The following is an 18,969-nucleotide window of genomic DNA, read 5'->3' as shown; positions in this document are numbered from 1 at the left end:
GGTCTCCATAAAAAGACTTCAGTATAAATAATTACCCCTGCATCAATAGTAATTCACATATGCAAATCATCCATTCCATTTGCACTGACGCAAACACGTACCATTACAGATGCCTTCATACCTCCCATTGGAAACAGCCTGGATGGTCTTATTTTTGGCATGTCGCCCCTGATGTCTGTTTTTTCCAAAATCCAGTTGAAACATGGAGCCATTGAACCACAAACTGTCCATGTGGCATGAGCTCAAGTTAAGACAACTCTTCAACCTTTCAGTTCAGAATTGATATATTGCCTGCTCCCTGTGTAGTGCATGTGGCAGACAGCTGAATGGTTATGATGCTTCACGGTACTCTTGAGCCAATGTGGTCATTTTGTGCAATGACGGCTCAAAGGTTATGTGCATCCAGCAGTAGTTTCCAGCTTTGTCCGTTATGCACTGATATTTCTCCTGACTCCATTAAAAGTTTCTCAATATTATATGCTGTAGATGGATAAAGCTGAAGCAATTCTATCATGTATTGACTGACATTTCCCTTATTGAGTTTGACAGAAACTGGAGAAGTAAGACCAATCATTGCTTGTAAAGACTAAGCCTATAATTTATTTAATAAGTGCCAACATTCTGGTATCAAATTCTATATATTTGACTTATTTGTGTTTTTATTTTTTCCACAAAAATTAATTAAGTTAGAATTAATTAGCAAATTACATACTTTTATGCAAAATAGATCCCATTATTATTTATTTTGAAATATAAAGTATTTTACAATTATTCTTATATACGGTACAAAGATATTGTATAGTGCCTTAGTGGTGACCCTTAAAGGGAAAAGCAGAAAGACAAAGAAGATTATAACCAATTTCATGTGATTAAATGATGTTGTTTGTTGTCTGAGTAGATGCCTGTGGTGGCACGTCCATTGCACATGAGCGAATTCCATTGGCTTGTCCAAGAATGAATGAAAAGTTTTTCTGAAAAGAATTTCAGATGGTCAACACAGCAGTTTGATGTACTGTTGTTACCTGCAACAGCAACTAATGAGCTTTTCCTTGATGCGGTTTTGGCATTCATGTTGACCTGTAGCCTTCCCGTTTGCAATGACACAGAGAGCTACAGTATGTCATCTTTGATTGGATAACTGCCTCAGGACTCCTTTATTTGCATAAAGTTGAGCAACGCTCACCTTTTTGATGCACTGCAGGGACACGCTGCTTTCTCAAACTACTTTACACAGGCGATAAACATGCCTTGTCTGGTTCCATAGAAAATGAATGAGATACATGCGATACAAGCAATTTGTCATGTGCAATGGACATCTGCCATGAGTTTGATATGGAGGCGCAACTGAGCCCCGTATCTGTGCGTGAGGCACAGAGATGAGGTGTTTGGGGCGAGAGAACATGGCACAGAAAGCTGAAAGTCTGAGAATCGTGACATCTCCTCAATGGTTCTGCTCTCAGGGTGCAAAGCCAAGATGTCCAGCAGAGGTAATCATGGCCTTCAGAAATACAGTGCCATAAGTATGCACCGATCAACCGGCCAGGGACTGGAATTTGCCTATTTTCAGCCTGACTGTTAAAAGGCAGGCCAATCATCTTATTTGTAAAACCTATATAGGGTCAAAGGGTGTGCTGAGCCTACCCCAGCTCATTACATGCAAAAGGCAATACACCCTGGACAGGTTGCAGGGCCATCGGCAGCTCAACCTTTTTGTGCACTCGCCTAATATATGATGGCATCAACAGCTCATTTAACGTGAAAGTGATGCACACATATCCAGCTGGATAAACCATGTGAGCAGGGAAATATTTGGACTTAATTAGGGCTGGAATGATTCTACGAGTACCTCAAGTAACTCGATTACCAAAAATGATCGAGGAATTCCTTCTTGAAGCCTCGTTTAAATAGAAAATAAATGTAAACTTCACATTTCGGGTTCTTCTTAACCCGCATGTGTTTAAACATATTGGTTCTGAATGTGAAGTTGCAAAATTTAAGAGCAGTGTTTAAGAATATGTTTTAGTTTATTTTTGAGTGTTAAACAATTTTATTTAATTTTATGTGTCAGGAAACATTAAGTTTAAAGTAATTTTATTTATTTAACGGTTTACTAGTTTGCATAATATGTAAATAAATGTCAATTATTTACATATTATTACAGTATTATGTATAATAATTTAATATATATAATATTATATAATATTTTGTTATATTATTTATATTTATTATTATTTTACTTCTGCCCAGTCTCCATTATCAGGACCCCAGCACTGGTAACTCAGAAAATAATAATCAGTACAGTACATAAAGCAAAACTGAAAATATGAAAAGACTGAACAAAAGTTAACTAAACGTGCCTGCTACAAATTGTCAAAAGAATATAATTTATAAAACTAATGTGTACATTCAATCAAATCAAAAACTAATGTGCTTTAACTGATGAACTCTAATTGATGTAAACTTAAATGTTACCAACATTCAGCTGTAGGGTGTGGCAGCAAATGTAGCCATTACAGCTTATTTCTGTCCAGCACATGGCTGCCAGGGCTGGTCTTCAGGGGGAGCAAACCATCCTGTCTAGGATTTGGGGAAAGCTAACTCCAGACCATTGCTGGGAGTGGGAAAATGACTACCTGCCATTGCTTGTCAGAAATGACAGAAGGTACATCATCCAATCCGCTACCAGTCAGTTAGAAGATGTTGCCCTAGCTTCAAATATGTTGAGGAGAATTGGTGGATCATTAACAGGTGTCATTCTCTGGAGGATCATATTTGGTGCTGAGGGGGAGGTTGGACACATGTGCTCCTCTTCTTGAGATGGTAGAAGCTCCAGCTGTCAAAGCATCTTCTTAGCCTGCTTGTGATGGGTGGCAGCAGTCTTCCAGCATCCGATGTGACTTTTCCTGCAGTACTGTACAGAAAGCCTGCAGCCAAGGATCTTGCCATTTTTATTCTTGGATCCAGATAACTTTAAAACTTTAAATATGTATGAATCTTCTGCTAGAATATTCATAATTTTTAGTGCAATACTATTGGACTCTTATTGATATTAAATTGAATCCGTCTTTCTTATAGTTAATTCAATACCATTTATTATCATTTTATAATTTTCTTTCCTTTCAGGGCTTTAAAAGTATTGAATTGAATTAGAGGTGATTGCAGAAAAAATAAACTATATAGATTGTAGCAGCAAAATAATTTCATTAATTTCAATGACTTTTATTTGGTGAATATTATAAACAATACAACCACAAAATATATGCTGTCTTTATGTGTTTTCATCAGTTGTATACAGAAAATTGTTAAATTAACCTTTTCACTCACTTTCCTACACAACCAAGAGCAGAAGCACTTAGAGAGGAACCTGCACCCTTTTCATCCACAACTGTACTGGTTGGTAAGTGACCTAATAGGTCTAGGGTTTGCAGTGTTTATTTTAGTGTCCAGCTAAAACGCAGATGCAGTGTTTTTATGTAAGGGGATTCAAACGAGAGCAGGAATAATCCAGATTGCTGTCATCATGGGATCAGTGTTGCCAAGCCTTTCAGAACCTCCTCTATCCTTGCTGTCTCAAATGATCTCTAGCTGGCTCCATCCCAAGAGACTGGGAAATTAGTAGTCAGCACCAAACTGGAGTTACTGAGGCAACAAATCTACAAGCTCCCATCTTTGCATTGATTTATTTCTCCTCTGAACTGACCTTTCACAAAAAAATGAAATAAAAGCTGGGCTAATCCCTTAATGACCAATTTGTACCTGCTAATGGAACGTGAAGTTGTATGAAATTCAACTAATGTGTAATCTTTTTTTTTTTTTATCTTTTAGGTATTTTTTTATAAATATTTCAGAAAAAAATATTCTCTCTGCAGACACACATGACAATGTGTTTAAATAATCTTTGTAGAATTAAGAACAATCCTCCGTGGCAGTGAAAATGTTATAGGTGTTGTATTCACATAGTAGTCAGCAGGAGGCGTAACCTGAATTCAAATGCAAAACCTCCGTTTTACATATGACAGATGGAAAGTAAGTAAAAGAATGTTATCTACAACTGTAATAAACATTCTGCTTTGTGCTTTAATCATTTATGAACTATAGTGAAATAATTTCTTTTCATTTCTTAGTATAGATAGAAAGTACAGAAGCATTCATTTCTTATTACTGTGTCCAAGAAGCTTCATTGAAATGCATTATAAATGTGTTTCTTTTAATTGGATGGGATTGCACTCAAAGTACAGGCAGGCACAAGTTGAGATAAAAAAACACAACAACAGAAAATAACGGAAAGTATAAACTCAAAATTGCCAGCAAAAATGGGCCCATAAAAAGGGTCAAAGCAAGTAAACTATACTTAAGCTTACTAGTAACATAACAGGACACTAATTTAAACAACTGACCGTACAGTACATGTACAAAATGAGACAAGGGGGAACTTACATAGTGGCTGATCAGCCCACCAAACACAAGGAAGAACACAGAAAATGAACAGAAACCAACACAATCAAGCTCATGTCCCCCCATGACATCTCAGATGGGGAAGTGGTCCACTTTGTCAGCAGTCCCTAGGCTTGCTCCAAACGAGGAGAGATGCAACTGCCACTGAAAATAACTCAAAGCAAAAGAAAATTAACCATTTATCTAGGCATGACAGGGTAAACTAAATGTGCACGCTTCACTCAGAATACATGGTGATGTCATAATGTACAACAAATGCTAAACAAATCTACTGTCCAAATGTAGCTGTGTGGACATTAACTAACCACCTTTGTGATGGACATGGCCATCACATTCCCATTCTGATTTTGTTTTCCTTGTAATTAAAAAAAAGCGCATTCACAGGTTTTTAAGAGAATAGAGTCAAGCTAGCAGTTCTTCTCTTGCTGCTGAAATTGCTGGAAATGTTGCTGAGAAGTTGCCTATTTTAAACAAGAGCACAATGTCAGTATGAATTTGAATGAAAGTTGTAACAGAGACAAAAATGGCAAACACTAAACTGAATCATTACATTTGACGTAAAGTTCAATGATTGACAGTTAGTATTTTGCCTGAAATTGGCAAACTAGTTGTCAATTCTCTCTCTCTCTCTCTCTCTCTCTCTCTCTCTCTCTCTCTCTCTCTCTCTCTCTCTCTCTCTCTCTCTCTCTCTCTCTGGTACATCTGTAAATCACTAAGTTTTATTGAAAATGATAATCTGATGTCTTATCCCATTTGCTATCTTTTGCCTTTTTACTGGATTTAGAGTTGAAAGAAGAAGCTGATAGAGACAAATCAAAAGACAGTTGTGACGGATGTGATCTTCGATAGCTGCAGATGTCCTGAAATAGTGAACTAGGAATGGGACCAGACCCAATGTAAAACATAATTCTTTTTTTTTAAAGCATGTTTTTCATCTTGTCATTCAGCCACTGCCTTTTATTACCAAACCACAACATTGACTGTGTTCCTGCTTGGCACAATTTTCAATGAGCAATCTCAGGGAGATTTCCCTAAAGATATCTGGGTTTAGCAGTCCGCAATCTTAAAATAGCTTCAATCATACATTATTACATAGTAAGCCTTCCTTTTCTATCCAACGTCACGTCCTGCTGTTTTTGTTGTCTCCTTAGTTTCTACAAGCGGATACATCCAAAAAGATTCTCTAACTTTAAAGCACATAAGAGTTCATGCAAAACACAACAACAACACAACAAAAAAACAACCTTCAACAATATTCTATTAATATTCAACAACCTGTTCAATATGCAGCACACACATGAATAGACATCACAATGTTTTTAAGATTGAATGCACGGCAAAATGCGGAGCAATTTGTGGGGCAAGTATTATGGGTTTCTGTGTAAGTAGAACTGGCCAGATTTCAATCTTTCTGCCTGGCTGTGTGTGTTCCCCCTGGGTTCAGTAAAGCATAAAAGATGCTGAGAGATGCAATGCTGTGCCAAAACCGCCTGCTTTGAAAGGACTGATGTGACTTTTTCACAGATACAAGCACGTACACACATACACCCTGCACTCACCACACTTTAGGTAGTCAGATGGAACAAACTGGAAATAGTCTGTCAACTGGGAAACATTGTAATACAGGTTTGAGACACACATACACAAACATACATATGGATATTTGTGCCGTCTCAGATGAGAAAAATGTCAGATCTAGATTGATGAAGGAATCTGAGCTTTGTGCATGTCTGCACTCTGTTCTCCTCTGTGATTAGTCTGGTCAGCTAGGTGGTAATGATATTAAAACCATGCAAAACCTCACACAAAGAAAAGCAGCATGCTGGCATGGTCTTTTTTTAGGATGTGCAGGCGTGCATGTTGTTCTCATAACTAAGACATCTAATATATTCAACTGGTATATTTTTCACAGGAAAACCAAGAACCCTTTGGGAAACCTGATACACAAGCATGCTGTGTTTGCTCTCCATGCATAGATGAGAAAACATGCAGGTTAGGGGATGGTGGACTGAGAATCACAGTATATGTCGATCCATTTTCCTCCAGGGTGAGTCTAATTGACAGAACCCAGAAGTTATTTCCTGCGGCTTCCATCAAACTATATTAACGGGCCAGGCCATTACCATTCAGACAATCCGTCTCTCAGTGAGATAAGGGAATATTATTTCACCCATCATTGCTTGATCCTTTTGGTGCTATCAGCAAATACATTGACCATCATCACATCCACTGAATATCTTCAATGTAGAAAACTGCCTTGTTGAAGCAGAAGTACACTTATTTGCCATCATCAGATATCTGAGCTGACTTGTGGATGATGAGTTCACTGCAGCACATTGTCCACCCTGAGTGCAATTATAAGGCAGATGTCAATCTTCCATTATTGCCAGACATTAAAAAGAAATCATCTGGGTCAGCAGTTTGATTTGAAAGGATGTGAAAGAGGTCCAGGGAGTGAGGGGTGCTGAGAAATAAATTCTGTTGAATAAAAGTTAAGAAAGAATGAGGATAAAAGGCCAGAGGAGAGGGCAATTCTGAGATTGGTGTCAAAAAGAAGTGGGATTGTGAAAGGTCGCTTACTGAGGGATCAGGTGGAGTATTCTGACAGCCAGGCAACAATTCTCACTTTCAGATACCTTTAAAATGACAAGTGAGGAGGAATGACAAGTCAGTTTAGCAGACCAGTAACAGTTGTCCATTGTGCTCTGTGCTGGTTTTCCAAATTTAAGCAGTATAAAATTCCGACTTTTCAGAAAGTGATTCAAATGTACAGTCTTTTTACAGTCTGAACTTTTTTTTAAATTTCATTTTAATACACGTAAGGAGTTAACCCAATATGGAATAAAAACTGTTTTGATGCATCAAGTCTCTGGCTACTGGAACATTTTAAATGATCACCAGACTCCATTAGATGCATTAAGCAACACTGATTTATTACTTTAAAATATCTTAAAAAGCCAAATATCCCCCAAAAATTGTGTGGTTCTTTTTTCCCTTTTCAAAAAGTCAACATTGGATTTTGTATCAATGTGATGTAATTCAGATATTTGTGTTACATAATCATGTGTACCAAGATTATAAAGTTTTGGCAACACATCAGAGCAAGCATGTCATTTAATGTGTGCTTTTTAGTTTTATTCTCAGCTTCAGCTCTCATTTCCTGCCATTTTTGATAGTAGGAACAAAAAGTAATGACTCTTCTTTCAACTCCCCTCTCAGTGAATCAATCAATCAATCAGTCAGTCAGTCAGTCAGTCTATCAGTCTGCCAGTTGATCTATATCAGAATGTTCTCACCCAACGTTTATAGCAGCAATACAGCTACCAATTTTATTTCACAGCATCTTCATCATCTTTATCGTCATGGCTGTTAGATTGATACTCATTTATTCTGATATCTGATTTTAGCTCTGTGGAAAACATCAGTGTGGGAGGATTACCCATTACTTTCAGCACAAAATGTTTTCCATGCCAGTAATGAGCCTGCAGAGGTGGCAGTGCTGATCATAAATGGATGTTTGTTTGATATCAAAGCCGTTATCATATTTCCCCAATAGTTTTATATAAAAAAAACTCCTAATGCGGTTTAGCTGTCTTGCTTTCTCTCACGTATTCCTTCTCATCAGTAACCAATCCTCGTTGACGGCTTCAATTAAACCCTGTGAAATTGCCCCAGTATCTGTCTCCCTCTGGGGCTATTCAGCTCTGCTTAGCTCTCGGTGAGCTGGGCCTGTTGCCAGGCAATCTTTAGAGTGTTTCATGTTCTGTCCTAAAATCTGGGCCATCTTATGTCTGTGTTCCACCTGGCCAGCTCACAAACTTGGATATTCACTCTGTAGCTCAGAAAGGTGATTTGAAGTTGATATGGAATCTAGTGGTTAGATGCGATAAGTTCATTCATTTATTTTTAAAGCATCACCTGATGTTGCACAGATGAATGAATAGACTTTTTAGTTGTGCTTGTTGAACAAAACTAGAGAATCCTCACATAATATAGTGTACTGTAAACAAGACTCACTTGAAATGCTACTTTCTTGTATTATGAAGAAGTTTAATGGTTGTTATCCTTAACCTTTCTCACATTGCAGCTGAGTGAAAAGCAAAATAGAATTAATAAGATAAAAGAAGTATGAGAAAAGCACATGAAAAGATAATGAGGAGATTATATCACAGCGGAATGTAATATTCTATAGCTGCAGCATCACCAGATCAAATGACCAAAACCTTACATAACTCACCTTTGGGACGCCGTCTAGTCTAACTGCTATGAGCAATTCAGCAACAGGCTATAAAGCTTGGCATGGCATCTCTCTCTATGTGTCTCACCTCCCACTGCAGTATAAAGCCACACATTAAAGATACCGGTTAAGCAAATGACCTAAGTGTCCATAAAATATGCTTCAAACAACAAAGCAGCCATCCTGATTATTGCCAGACAGTAGGCAAGTTGTTTTTATTTTCTCAATGTGGGTTCAGTGTGTTACCAAGCCAACATTAGCTAATTAGCTCTGAACACAAAGCACAGCTGAGCTTGAGGGGAAAGTCGTTAGTTTTGAAGAATCTGGAATCTCCATGGAACTGAACAAACTGAAATGTGATGAGGATGCTAACAGAATAGTTAGACAATCTTTAATACCATTTTTCCTGAAGGAAAGGTGACTATGTTTTCATTGGAATCTGTCTAATGGAGTTTGGGATTTTTTTTGTATAATACAGGACATGTCTGCATTATCATGGCCTAAGAGGAAATGTCCAGCAATCACCAAATCCATTAATCTTCATCCTCTGAGGACCAGAATGAACAAATTGGCTGTCAGAGCCATTGTTGTTGCAGCAAAAATGTATCACCAACCTCGTAAATGAAAGAATGTTAGCATACATTTCTTTTATTCTTGTCTTTGTCTGTTGTCAGCAATTTTATTGAAGTCCTGAATGAATCAAAATTTCTTGCAATGATGGTTATTTATTTTCCTTTTCTTCTCTTTAAATGTTTCATTTTGAATACATTTTACACTATTGTGAATAAGCATTGTGGCCTTTTGTTTGAGTTTACTTAGCTACACTGTAACGCTGGATCTAATAAGGCAAAAAGCCAGTTGGTATTTATTCTGCCTTCTTTTGTTGTTACAGAGGAAATTTGCTCTAAACAGTTGACCTTTAAAATGCTGCTGAATGGTGCGTTTACAGAACCAAAGGGAAGAAAGAAATTAAAAGGGGGTATTAGCATAGAACTAATGTTCGTAGAATGTGCACATGTGTGTGATTTTATTCTGTGCAAAGGGTTGTTTGATGATTGGCTGGGCCAGTCCTTCTTAAAGCTGGGATGGAAAACAAAGAGTTGCCATGGTAACAGTCATGAGTGAAAGAGGGGTGTGTGTCTGTTGTGTTGTGCCTGAAGTGTTGAAATGGACATTGGCAAGGCCGAGTGGCGGAGGACGTTCTGTGGTCCTGTGCCATTCCTGCTGCTCACCAAGTCTCTGCATCCTTCCCCTCCTGGCTCCCACATGTCTCTTCTGTTGTCATCTTGAAGTGAGTGGGAGACTGTGAAGAGAACGAATGCTGAATCTTAATGAGACAGCTGAGAAAGAACAGATTTTCTCGACCTGTCTCTGATATTTCTGTTCTTTATTTACTAGCCATATAACTCAGCACTGTGAGTCATTCACAGCATGTCAACGCTTGTTCAGTGGTGTGTACGTATTGTCAGGTAATGAATGCATAATAGTTAAATGTTTACAAGATCACATGATCGGAGTTGACCCCGATAAAGATGACGGATGAATGACAGTGGTGGTTATTTCATGGATCATAGAATTTTCCCATGCTTGGTGCCTCAAAATTTAGAGACATGCCATCATGCTTGAATGTACTATTGAGTTCAGTAATACACCTGACTGATTATCTGGAAAACAGATATCCACATGGAAATAGTAGCATTGATTGCAGTTATGTAGTTTTATATCCAGGAAGAGAGTAGAAAGGTCTTCCTTTGTTTACAGTTTGTCATTAGTTGTCAGAATGGTTGAAAAGAAAACAAATAATACCAGAATGCCTTTAACGTAAACTTTTACTGTAATCATAGTTTAAATGACTGCAGCAACAGAGTTGGCCACCGTAAAAGGAAAAATATGTAATCTTCATTAATTAACAACATAAAACTCTAAAAACCTAAAGAAAACACAGAAGAAAGGAGTTAGAATGAAGTTCAAGGTTTATAGAGCTGATATGTGATGAATTACAAAGGGATTTTGTCTCATCTGTTGCCCACCGCCTGACTACTGCATTGCAATCGGAGGTGATAATACAAACAGAGAAAAGCTTTGTCCACTTTAAGGAGCCTTTGTCTATGTTTTTTTTAAAGACAAAGAACACAATACTGTGTCTATTTTTATGTGCCCTTTGGCACAAGTAAAATTTACCCCATTTCTGGTCATCAGACATTTTCTGATTACCAAATAACCACTTTATATTTGTGAGAAGCTCAAAATAAGTCTTGCCCTCTACATCATCAATCAGATAACAAAGGTCTTTAGCTTCTAACGAATTGTTCAATGTTCCCTACAAATCAACAACATTCAAAACAAAAACAAAACAAAAAAACTTGTTGACAAACACCTTATCTCATTAAAAAATGTCATTTCATTTCATTTTACTCCACCAGCAATGGCAGCTCAAAAGTGTGTTTCGTAATACAACTCTGAGGTGCAGATGTTCATAAACCTGAGGGGTATTCAAGGAAGCAGGTTCAACAAATTCCAAGTTTAAACCTGAACTCCAAATTGACTTATCCTGAGATAGGAAACTCAGAGTTTTCGGTTCCAGAACAGCGGATATGAGTTAGTTCAATCAACTCTGAGTTTGTTAAGCTCGAGTTAAGCGCGTGCATGAGGGAAATCCCACGCAATTTAAAAAAAAAGAAAGAAGGCAAGTGATGGGTCCGATGTTGCCCCAGCAGCAGAAGATATTAACGAGGCTGTTAGGACTGATGGATTAATTATGCAAGTTCATTTTAAGGTAAGATATCAAATCACCCTACCCTCTTATAAATCTGTTTAAGGGAAATATTTCACTTTTTTTTTTACTCTCTCTCTCTTTCTGTCTTCTGCTCCCTCCCTCTCCTTTTTGCATTTGGACTTTAACTGTTTGAAGTTAAACTCGGATGTCCCTGTGATATTGTTGCACTGACATAGTGAATAAAATATGTTGCGTTTGTTAGATATGCTTTTTCTGCTTTCTCTGCCGCTTGCTGTCCGTGGTGCAGAAAACGGATGTGTATCGCGTAAAGGCCCATTGGCTGAATTGACACCACTGAGGGAAGAGACAGAGAGAAACTCAGGCTTTATTGAAGTAAACCTGCTAGCGAGCAGGTTAGGTTCAGAGGGTCAGTTGCCGTAGTAACTGACTCAGAGTTTGAGTTAACTCGCTTTCTGGAACTGAAAACTCCGGATTTCCCTGATCTCAGGCTTAACAAACTCAGACTTTTCACTAAACCCGCTTCCTAGAATACCCCTCCGGTGTCTCAGGAGAGAATTAAAAAGGGATCTAGACGGGCGATAAGGAACGACCAGATCTACCAGGAGCTCTATCACTTCATAACTGCTCGCGGCTACCAACGGACTTTTCAGCAGCGCCTAGACAAACCAAAGGAAATTAAAAAGCATCACCGCTTGAAGCTTTCTCACTCTAATTTTTTAACTTGGTATCGAACACAAGTCACAGACCCAGCAGCACATCTATCATCTCCTCCATTATCTACATCTTGAGTGTTGTTGTCTTCTTCGTTTAGATCACACAATCAAATACGTCACAGCAGCTTCGCTCCAACCCGCCCACTTCTGCTCCAGGTGATGAATTGTCATGGAAAAGAAACTAGGCCGAGTGGAATAGAGCCGAGCTGAGATGAGTAGAGCCGAGTAGGTGGTAGTGGAAAAGTGCCATATGACATATACAGAAGGAGCCAATGAGGAATTACACTGTTGACTATGAGACCTTTTACTTATAGCTGTTCTTCTTTCAGAACCGTGATGTTACTGTACACCCTAAATGTTTGTGTGTGTGTGTGTGTGTGTGTGTGTGTGTGTGTGTGTGTGTGTGTGTGTGTGTGTGTGTGTGTGTGTGTGTGTGTGTGTGTGTGTGTGTGTAGGTCTCAGTTCTGCTTGTTTATACTGTATAATATTGGTTCACAACAAAGTCATCTCAGGGAACTTTAAAAGCGTAAATATATTCAATTAGCATACAGTTAATTACAGCCAACTCCAGTAATCCAAATCGGTCAGATTTGTTACAATTCAATTAGTTTGTCCAGTTCATTATAATTGAGTTCCATTAAAACTATTCCACTTCAGCTATATGTAGTCCAACATTAGCTAATGTGTAGAGAATTTCCTAGCTGAGAAATCCAACAGATTGGATTTGACTTTAAGTATAATCCTTACTGCTTGGTGCAATGCACTCAGAAAGAGCGAGAAAGATTAAAGACCACAGTTTCTTTTTTAAAGCAGCTGACAAGTCAACATAAAAGTTTTACTTTCTCTGGATTGAATGTAGACTAGGGTTCAGTCATGATGCAGCAAAAAAAAGGGTTCCTTTACAGTATTGTCAGATAAACTTTGAATGGCAAAACGATTAACAGACTTAAATATATTGTAAACTATTCTGACATAAAACAGAACAAATGCAGACTTTCATTCTAACACATTGTCAAATAAGTTCAGTCCAATTAATGCTGACAATGTTTAGATGTGGTAAGTACTGCTCGACATGCACCTTATAGTTAATAGGAAGCATCAGCGTGGAAATTAACTTGGAATAATAAATACAATGATTCTGAACCTTTTCAACAAGACTGTTTACAATGTCATTACTTTAGAAGTCCCAACTGTAACTATTTTACAGTTAAATGATGATACTCTGCAGCAAAAAGTTCTAAAAAAGATGATCTGCACACGATCGGCATCAGTAGGCCTGTCAAGAAACTGGGTAAAATTACATTTTTTTCATATTTGTCACAATGTGAAGGTGCAAAAATGTGTGTTAAGTTTAATGAATTCTGTTTTAGAATTTCAAAACTCATTGACATGCTGTAGTTCTTCCAAGATTTTAATTACAATCTAAATAAATAATTTATTCAATTTTGAATTGCTAAAAAAACTAATAGGAATTATTTACTTGAATCAGAATTTTTACATAACCACAATGGCGTTGAACAATGTCAAACAGTGGAAAAATTTGCTCTGGTGAGAGATCGATCATTGCCTTGTTTTTTGTTTTTTTACCTTCGCACTGAAAATATAGATATACTTCTTTCTCACAATTTAAGCATTCATTCCCCTATAGGATTAGTTTATGTCATACTGCATTAGCATACAGTATTTTTAGGAAGATAATCTTCACCCTCTGAGGTTTCCTCAAAGTTCGTTTGTTCCGTCTTACCTCCTCCCTGTCAGAGTCTGACCGTCTTTCAATGGTGTGATCGCTGGTGAGGTCATGACAAAATATTCAAAGCAGAGACATCAGTATTCCCGAGGCCCTTCTTACCAAGCCATCTGCTGCTTTCGGACTGCTGCTCTCCCTCTCTGCCTACTCTTGAGTCCTGCTTTTAAGCGTACACACATTCTGCATGGTTCTATCCAAATGCACATGCATTCAGTTTCTTATAAGACAAGGTGGAAGTCTGAGGGCAATTTAAAGCTTTATCTTTTAGTTGCTGAAGCTTTTTGTGGCATTTATGAATATGTGATGACTTTGGAAATACTGCTGCATAAGTGGGCCCCATCTGTAGCTCAAAACAGACAAATGAGATATTTTAGGCTGGCTGGTGTGCTGTTAACACTGCGTGCGTGCGCGCGTGCGTGCGTGCGCGCGTGCGTGCGTCATGAATTTTCAAATTTTTTTAACAGATGAAGGTAACTCAAATCAGTGCCTACATATCAGAGCGTTTGTGTGGGAGACAGATACTTGGTGTGTGTTCAGGCAGGATATAGAAATGAGTAGCCTACACAGTGATGGAGTCAGCTGGACTTCTTTTTGCACAAGTCAATGATTCATTTCCGCAAGGCACTCCTTTTCGGTTCTGGTTCCCAAGGGGAATGGACTGGACAATGTCATTAAATCGGTTAAAGATAAAGCAGGGAACCTGCTCATCCAGGAGAGATTCATTTGGACATAATTGTGTGAAATAAAGAGGGTTTGTATATGGAAGCAATGTGGTGTTGTGCTTGAAAAAGTGCTTGTTTGGTTATTCAAAGTTATTAATAAATGATAATTTTTTTTAACAACAGAGGAGTTTATTGATAAAATCAAATAATTAAACACTACCTGACAATCGAGAACTACCTGATTGTTGTCTTATGTGTACGCTTTAGAGCAACAGAGAAAGAAGGAGTGCAAGCACAGACCTTTACAGCTGATGTTGCAAAATAACCACAAACAACTTTCATTCAAATAGAATTTATAAACAGTATTAAAGATGGTCAATTCCCAATACTCAAAATAAAATTGGAAAATACCCACGGACAAACAATGACAAACATAAAATTTGTTGCTCATCAAGCTGACATAAACGGAAGATCGAGCTCACCATATGTCAATCAAAGTTAGCTTTGCTGCCAGCTCCTTCAGGTGAACCCCGCCGAAATATCTGCAGAGCTGCCAGTAGGCATTTACAGCAGCAGGACATACTCAACAGCAAAATCTAAAATGATGGGTTAATACAAATGGCTGGCTGCTTCGCTAAGCGCGGTAGCATTACGGATGTGGAAGGGGAAATGGCTAGCTATTGACTGAGCCAACTGTCAATCAATCATATTAGAAAGACATGTTTTGCTTGATTTACACTCTCCTGGCTTGGCACAAAAAAAAATCACCCCTTCCAGAGTTATCAGGGGTGTAAAATCAAACCATTGGGACCAAAATCTTTTTTTGAACCAAGCTGTGTAATATAATAATAGATTAAACTAGCCGTGAGAAAACACACTGTATCAGCAATAAGGAATATACACAGTTGCAGCTGGACATACAGTTGGACTCACTCTGATTAAACAATTAAAGCGAGGGTTGTGAGATCAGTGTTCCTCTTGGGCTTTTCATTTGTCTCTGGGTCAATCTGGATGTTAACACATTGTTGGGCATGCATGGGTGCCTCTTTCTGTCTGTCAGGCCATAAGAACATTTGCAGGTCACTTTACTGCAGTGCTGTGCCCAGACAGGAGATCTGTTTGCTGTTTCCTGGCAACTGGGTTCTTAAGAAGCAGTAATGGAGGGCACTAGCCTTAGCTGTTGGCTTGTCGCGAGCTGTGGCCTTCACAACTCCCAGGGTCAGGAGAGATGTGATTGGTTTGAAAAAGAAGGGGAGTGAGAGAGTGGGGACTGGAGTATTTATGGCCCGGCTTGAGCTGCTGCACATCGCCAAGAACCCCCTTGCTGATGTTTTATTGGATTTAAAAGCCAATGAGGGGGTGATACTTTATCTCTCACCTAGATGTCATAAAAGCCTAGTGGGATTTTGGCTCATTTTGGTAGTTCTTTTTCTAAAACACCATGTGCTTAGGCCTCGTTGTTTGTGCAGCCCATTTCTCTGTGTTTTACCATGGCTGTGGTCCAACAGTGTCTTCAGGCTACACTTATTGTATTGTAACATATTACAGTTGTTGAAGGGGCATTCTGGTGGGATGAGGTTAAAGATTTAGCCATGTAAGTTCTCAATTTTAGCCAGACCAAAGTTTCATCAGTTCCTGAGTATGCTCAAAACAGATTTAATGTACACAAAGAATCAGAAGCATAGGGTAAGGGTGAATGGGGCTAATATTAGAATCAACCCAGAATCTATTTGGAATTAAAGTATTGGAATCAATCCAAGTTTGTTAATATACTGATATAGTAGTAGTACAGATTTATGTCAAAAAGGTGTGAGGTAAAACCCTTAAATTGAAAACAATTTAAAGAATATGCCAACATAATTTATTTGGAATTGACTCCCTTCACTCCCTGACACAAAGCTTTCCTGCACAGAGACATAAAGGTGCAACAATGCGTTGACAATTATGTCGATTACGTAAATACGTCGACTTGCATAGAATGTGTCGATGTTTCTCATGCCGCCGCATGTACACAACACCTTGACAATGGCGAGTACAAGTAGCATGCATTAATCGCATGAGCTCTGTACGCTCTGTAAAATTGAAATAACATATTACAGCAGCACAACCGGCATGGGTTAGCATCTTAAATGAAAATATCCTGTGGTTCTCAAACCTTAAAGTGACTGGGCTACAACAATATAAGCATTTACCTAATTATTGAGTGACAGTAAACGCATTAGCTGCATTAACTGTAATTTGTTAGTAAGTTGTGGTTTAATAATTTTCTCGTGTAAAAAATCTAATGATGCTAACGATTACCTGTTTCAAAGTGTTCCAGCCTATTTGTCTTTTTTGAGCACTAAACAATATTAATTTCTATTAATGTCATGTTTGTGCTGTCTGTTTTATAGGCTACAGTATATAACAGTTGGCAAATATACATCCCTTTTTGTGCTATCACCTGGTAAAAGATCATTTAAGATTGCAGTGATTAAAGCTTCTGATGGAAAATCATTCAGATTTACAACTTTGGGCAGAATTTACTGTTAGTGTTATGGACTTTTACACAAAGTGATCTTTTAAACAGTGTTTGCACTTTTTCGGCTTTGAATAAGTTATGTTTTATGGAAATTGTTCTGAATAAAACAAATTATGCACTTTTGCTTTGGTTTATATTTGAAATGTATTTTATTTTTTTACATTTAAAAGTAAAAGAATTGTGAAAATGGTAAAATGTATTATTTGTTGGCATTTAACAGAAAGATATATGTAAAAGTGGGAAAAAAAATCATCATGGGATTAATCGTAAAAAATAATCGTTAGATTAATCAATTAATCCCCCCCAAAAATTGTTAGATTAATCAATTAATCAAAAAGAAATAATCAATAGATCAATCAATTAATTTGAAAAAATAATCAAAAGATTCATCGCCTAGAAAATAATCGTTAGTGGCAGTCCTAGAGACATCCTATAGGATTTACCTAATAAAAGCGTCTATTTGAAATCAAGGATACAACTATAGTTCCAGCAAATATTCCCCAAAATTCTTTACTTGTAGAAGTGGCAGACAGATATTATTGAAGAAAGTTTGAAAGTATTTTTACAAAAATCTTTATGAGTTGAAACAAAATGGAATCAAGATAAATGAATAACAAATGTAAAGAAAAAAGTTAATATTTTTCTATTTAATTATGATCTTTGGATACATTTAAATTGTAGGTTCTGGGTTGGTTGGTAGAAAAATGCTCAGAAACCATTACAGGGCAAGTGCAAAACATCCACACTGTGATGCTTCTTCTGTGCATTTGTGGGTGCACTATGTTTGATAATTCATTCCAAATCAATAATGATAATGAACAGGTGGTATCATTCTCCCTTGTCCTGTTATGATGGTTTTACCATTTATGTCCAAATGCTCTCAAATGGCATAAGCACAGTCAAATCTCAAATATTTCTCAGATTACATGGTAATTTTAATTGAAGCCACGGAATGAAAACAAATAAAAACATGTTATGGGAAATCTGAACAAAGCAGCAATTGTGCAACACCCTGCCAAAAACGCGACTTGTGGACCAAATAAGCCAACAAAGAGGAGGTCAAAGGCTATCGGTCCCCAGGGGATACAGTTACCCCTAGTAACCAATCCCCCACCTAGCTTTAGGGTATTGGTTTAGGCGTGGCTATGCTCATACATGATGATGTTGGGATATAATGAGAAGGAAGACAGAGGGTGGTGTCACAGAGGTGCATTCTGTGTAGCAGCTATTGGGGGATGGGAGGAGCAAGGAAAAGCATGAGGGAGGGAAGCAAAGGAAACAACAGATCCCAGCACTATTGTGTATCACGCCCCGTCTCCAGGTAAGAGACACAGTGATTATTCAGTGCATTGTGTCCTAGATATTAACTAAAATGTGCATTATTTAGATAACTGGCAAAAAATTAAGACTTAAAAGCTTCTATCAGTTGTTTAAGATGATATAGCTGTCACTATATTACATCAGGTGTTACAAGTCAATGTTTTCATAGTATTGTTTGATCAGTAGTAACCATCATACTTTGCATTCAAAGCCTAACAAATGTTTTTTTAAGTGCAAGTTCTGCTCTTTGATATCCAACTGTGTTTTGGGGCACATTCATACATGTGTTTGTGTTTTAGTGGAGGTGTGTCTGTGTGTCTGCAGGTTGTGTAGAGCTCATTAACCAGTTTAACCACTTGTGATGGAAAACTTAATTATAGAGAGAGATCACAGGAGATAAGCAACAACACCCCTCTGAGGGTAGTTGTTCGTGGCAACTGGAGGGTGCTTTAGGGAGGGAGAGAATGGTGAATAAAAGGATGAAAAATATGCAACTTAGAACCTTTAAGTTGCATGTGGAAATACATCACAACTAATAGTAAAATAGTTATTAGGGTCTCGTGAAGTCTATTAGCTG

At 37.8% G+C, this 18,969-nt stretch overlaps 1 protein-coding gene across 3 annotated transcripts in view; it reads left to right on the top strand.

The window, feature by feature from the left end:
* apba2b (amyloid beta (A4) precursor protein-binding, family A, member 2b) overlaps nucleotides 1–18,969 on the top strand; it is a 65,936-nt gene that overhangs the window by 15,731 nt on the left and 31,236 nt on the right. Inside the window, exon 1 of one of the 3 annotated variants that reach the window (XM_061742510.1) lies at nucleotides 18,309–18,393. The exons of the other annotated variants lie outside the window; for them this stretch is intronic. The gene's annotated coding sequence lies outside the window, so the exon portion shown is untranslated. Of the gene's footprint in view, nucleotides 1–18,308; nucleotides 18,394–18,969 lie in introns of those variants that run through there. 3 annotated transcript variants of the gene reach the window in all.

The sequence above is a fragment of the Cololabis saira genome, chromosome 2 (assembly GCF_033807715.1).
Source record: "Cololabis saira isolate AMF1-May2022 chromosome 2, fColSai1.1, whole genome shotgun sequence".
NCBI lineage: Eukaryota > Metazoa > Chordata > Actinopteri > Beloniformes > Belonidae > Cololabis > Cololabis saira.
The sequence above is the reverse complement of the archived record's forward strand: the minus strand, read 5'-3'. Positions and strand labels throughout refer to the sequence as shown.